Source organism: Thalia democratica, unplaced genomic scaffold (genome assembly GCF_965202585.1).
Source record: "Thalia democratica unplaced genomic scaffold, ktThaDemo2.hap1.1 HAP1_SCAFFOLD_1066, whole genome shotgun sequence".
NCBI lineage: Eukaryota > Metazoa > Chordata > Thaliacea > Salpida > Salpidae > Thalia > Thalia democratica.
In genome coordinates, this window is record NW_028139990.1 from 1 (window position 1) to 5,000 (window position 5,000).

At 36.6% G+C, this 5,000-nt stretch overlaps 2 non-coding genes across 2 annotated transcripts; both read left to right on the forward strand.

The window, feature by feature from the left end:
• The first annotated feature begins 2,652 nt into the window (after nucleotides 1-2,652).
• LOC145847732 (small subunit ribosomal RNA) lies at nucleotides 2,653-4,468 on the forward strand. The gene has a single exon (XR_014371486.1). It is a non-coding gene; the product is annotated as a small subunit ribosomal RNA (ribosomal RNA).
• Nucleotides 4,469-4,652: 184 nt separating this feature from the next.
• Nucleotides 4,653-4,807, forward strand: LOC145847725 (5.8S ribosomal RNA). Its single transcript, XR_014371479.1, has one exon. It is a non-coding gene; the product is annotated as a 5.8S ribosomal RNA (ribosomal RNA).
• Nucleotides 4,808-5,000: the final 193 nt, after the last annotated feature.

Here is a 5,000-nt window from a genome sequence, read left to right on the forward strand (position 1 = left end):
CAACTGTTAGTTTTATATTCTAAAGAAACATTTTTAAATAAATATGTTTAACAAGTAACTTAAAAATAGAAGAAATATATTGTATATATTGAACTATTTATATTTATTCTAGCTATTTGCTTAGTGTATTTATTAATGTGATTATTTTATTTTGTTGTTTGTCTTATAGTTTAATCGTATTGTGTTGAAATATATATAACAAATACAGAGGTTTAAAGTAAGTTTAAATGAAAATAAAATAAGACATATAGTTGAAATATAAGTTTAAAAAAATATTTTTTTTTATTTCTTTGTTTGTTTGATTGTTTGTTTATTATATAATCGCGACGTTTCATTTTATTACTTTTAAGCATACTAAATATAATAATAGGTATAGTTAGAGGAAAAATTCAATTAGTTTCTAATGTAATAAAAAAGTTTATTTCCACAAATAAATAAATACCTGAAAAATCAAATGAAAAATAAATTTCGCACTCTTGTATTGTGAGTCATAATAGGTTATTTACTGTTACCAACAGATACAAGCGAAGGCTTTTTAAAGTTCTTGTATTTGTATTGTTATTTGTACTTAGTTTTATTAAAATGACAGTATTGATGGTTACGTTTATTAAGTATGTTTATTTAACGTTATGTAACTCAAGTAAAACCAGAAGCAAATAAGGAGACTACTTTCAATAAACTACACAATTTACATACCAATTGTATACTAAACTTAAAGCTATTCTATTCTATTTTATTCTTGATAGTTATTTTAAAGTTATTAAATTATACAAATGTATTTTGTAAAGTAGTTTTATAAAGTTACTATAGTTTATTTAACTTACTATAGTATGTGTTATATAACTTTAATTAAACTAGAAGCAAAAAGGGAGACTACTTTAAATAAACTACACAATTTATTGTTATATATAACTCTAATAAAACCAGAAGCAAAAAGGGAGACTACTTTAAATGAACTACACAAATTAAAATTATATTATTATTTATAAATCAATCGTGTTGTGTTTCAAAATAAATTTTTCAAATAATGTTTTACAAGTATTTATCAGTTATTTAGTTTTCTTTTTATAGTTTAGCCGTATTGTTTTATTTATTTGTTATTATCTTTATTTAATTGTTTGCTTATTATATTTATCGCCATGTGCTTAAAAAATAAAACAACTATATAGATTTAAAAAGTAAGTTTAAATAAAAATAAAATGAAACATATAAAATAAGTTTATGATTTTTTTTTCATTATTATTATTTTTATTTCATTGTTTGTTTATTATATCTATCGCGATGTGCTTAAAAAATAAAACAACTATAAAGGTTTAAAAAGTAATTTTAAATAAAGATAAAATGAAACATATAAAATAAGCTTATGTTTGATTTTTTATTTTATTTTTATTTAATTGTTTGCTTATTATATTTATCGCGATGTGCTTAAAAGAATAGAACAAATACAAAGGTTTAAGTTGTAAGTTTTAAATAAAATAAAATGAAACATACAAAATAAGCTTATGATTTATTATTATTATTATTATTATTATTTTTATTTCATTGTTTGTTTATTATATCTATCGCGATGTGCTTAAAAAATAAAACAATTATAAAGGTTTAAAAGGAAGTTTAAATAAAGATAAAATGAAACATATAAAATAAGCTTTTGTTTGATTTTTTTATTTTATTTTTATTTATTTTTATTTAATTGTTTGTTTATTATATTTATCGCGATCTGCTTAAAAAAATAAAACGAGTATTAAGGTTTGAAAGGTAAGTTTAAATAAAAATAAAATGAAACATATAAAATAAGCATATGTTTTTTTTTTTTTTTTATTATTATTATTAGTTTGTTTATTATATTTATCGCAATGTGCTTAAAACGATAAAACAAATATAAAGATTTAAAAAGTAAGTTTAAATAAAAAATAATACAAATAAAGCTTAATATAATAAACAAACATATTTAAAACATTATAAAAAGTAGTTTATATATATTATTTTTTATTTATTTCTTTTAAACATATTAAATAAAGTATAAAAAAAGTATTAAAACATTTAAACGTAGCATAAATAAGCTTAAAATATTAAAAAATTGAAAAGAAACAAAGAAATTTAAAAAAAATCGGGAAAAATCGGCAAAAAGTTCAACAACAACATTTGAGCATCATACGCGTATGCATTTACTTTACACTAGTGAGAGAGACGTGTTTGTGCGTTCGGTCGACTTGGCGAGAAAGCGGGCTTAAAGCATTACTGTTTAGCACCCGAGGCGCGGCTATTGCAGCGGCGGCGAACGTGCTATGTAAACGCATCGGAGCAGCGTATGAAAAACTACAAGCGTCCAGCGGCGGTAGGCTTATAGCTTTGCGAAGTCGTCGAGACGAGTAGCCGACGCAGGCACGGCTCGAGGCGGGTAACTGCAGCAGACAGATGGCGTGTTGCTGCTGACGAGTTAACCGGCAGAAGGCAAACGTTGGTCGGGAGAAAGAACAGTCAGTTGTATAGCTGCATGCTGCAGTCGACGCGGGCTGGCGCTTTAAACAGCAAAAGGCCGGCGCCGACTTCAGTAACGTTCGCAAGGCTTTTAAGCCGAGTGATAGAAAAGGTCTGTATTTATACAGTAAAAACGCTCAGTCGAGCAACGGGTTTAAACGCCCTCGGATAGTTATTCTGGTTGATCCTGCCAGTAGTCATATGCTTGTCTCAAAGATTTAAGCCATGCAAGTGTAAGTACGAGCTCACGTACAGTGAAACTGCGAATGGCTCATTAAATCAGATATGGTTCATTTGATTGTACGCTTTTACATGGATAACTGTGGCAATTCTAGAGCTAATACATGCGTAAAGCGCCGAACTGACGTGAGGCGCGCATTTATCAGACCAAAACTAACCGGCTTTCGGGTCGTTACAATGGTGACTCTGGATAAGCTTGCGGATCGCACGGCCTAGTGCTGGCGACATCTCATTAAAGCAACTGCCCTATCAACTATCGTCGGTACGGTATCGCCTACCGAGGTTGTGTAACGGGTGACGGAGAATCAGGGTTCGATTCCGGAGAGGGAGCCTGAGAAACGGCTACCACATCCAAGGAAGGCAGCAGGCGCGCAAATTACCCATTCCGGCTCGGGGAGGTAGTGACGAAAAATAACAATGCAGACCTCGTACGAGGTCCTGCAATTGGAATGAGTACACTTTAAACTTTTTAACGAGTATCCATTGGAGGGCAAGTCTGGTGCCAGCAGCCGCGGTAATTCCAGCTCCAAAAGTTGTATATTTAAGTTGTTGCGGTTGAAAAGCTCGTAGTTGGATATAGGGACGGCGAGGTTGGTCGGTCGAAAGGCTAGCACTGGCCTCGTTGTTCTTGTTGGTCGGTGCCTTCGCGGTGCTCTTAACTGAGTGTTGCGGTGGTCCCGGCAAGTTTACCTTGAAAAATTAGAGTGTTCAAAGCAGGCTTTACGCTTGTATAATGTTGCATGGAATAATGGAATAGGACCTCGGTTCTATTTTGTTGGTTTTCGGAGCACGAGGTAATGATTAATAGGAACGGACGGGGGCATCCGTACTGTGCCGTTAGAGGTGAAATTCTTGGATCGGCGCAAGACGAACGACTGCGAAAGCATTTGCCAAGAATGTTTTCTTTTAATCAAGAGCGAAAGTCAGAGGTTCGAAGACGATCAGATACCGTCCTAGTTCTGACCTTAAACGATGCCGACTAGCGATCGGGCAGTGTCGAACTTAAGAACTGTCCGGCAGCTTCCGGGAAACCAAAGTCTTTGGGTTCCGGGGGAAGTATGGTTGCAAAGCTGAAACTTAAAGGAATTGACGGAAGGGCACCACCAGGAGTGGAGCCTGCGGCTTAATTTGACTCAACACGGGAAATCTCACCCGGCCCGGGACACAGCGAGGATTGACAGATTGAAGAGCTCTTTCTTGATTCTGTGGGTGGTGGTGCATGGCCGTTCTTAGTTGGTGGAGCGATTTGTCTGGTTAATTCCGGATAACGAACGAGACTCTTACTTGCTAAATAGCTGCTCGACCCATTGGGTCGGAGACAACTTCCTTAGAGGGACTAGTGGCGTTTAGCCACACGAGATTGAGCAATAACAGGTCTGTGATGCCCTTAGATGTTCGGGGCCGCACGCGCGCTACACTGACCGGATCATCGTGTGTTCCCTAGGCCGCAAGGTCCGGGTAATCCGTTGAACCCCGGTCGTGCTAGGGATAGGGACTTGCAATTGTTTCCCTTGAACGAGGAATTCCCAGTAAGCGCGAGTCATTAGCTTGCGTTGATTACGTCCCTGCCCTTTGTACACACCGCCCGTCGCTACTACCGATTGATGGGTTTAGTGAGGTCCTCCGATTGAGCCTGGTACGTGCGGCAAACGCACTCGCCGGTGTTCGAAAAGACGATCGAACTTGATCATTTAGAGGAAGTAAAAGTCGTAACAAGGTTTCCGTAGGTGAACCTGCGGAAGGATCATTAACGAATCGAAAATTTGATTTCAAGCGACGTCTCTTCTTCGAAGGGACCGAGCCCTGTAACTGTTATAGTTCGGTCGCGTTGCTTCCTGACAGCGGGAGTAATAATTCAGCACGCAAGTGCTGGCGCGGCCGCTTCTTTTTGAACACGATTTTTTGGTGCCATTGAGATTGATTAACACAGAGAGATCTCTTAGCGGTGGATCACTCGGCTCGAGCGTCGATGAAGGACGGAGCTAGCTCCGAGAAGTAATGTGAATTGCAGGACACATTGAGCATCGATATTCTGAACGCGTATATTGCGGCCTCGGGTAATCCTGGGGCCACGTCCGTCTCAGGGTCTTTAACACACCGATCCTTTCATTAGTTTGAAAGTGCCTGCGACTCGTTTCTTAATTGAGGAGCGTGTCGTCAAAGACAGCTGGTCTGGCGATTTCACAGCTGAAGCGTGAGCAGCCTGCTGGCCTCGGGTGAGGTAGCAACGACGGTAGGTGCTCGAGAATAAGTTAAGTGACTTCAAAAGGCCGACGTACAAA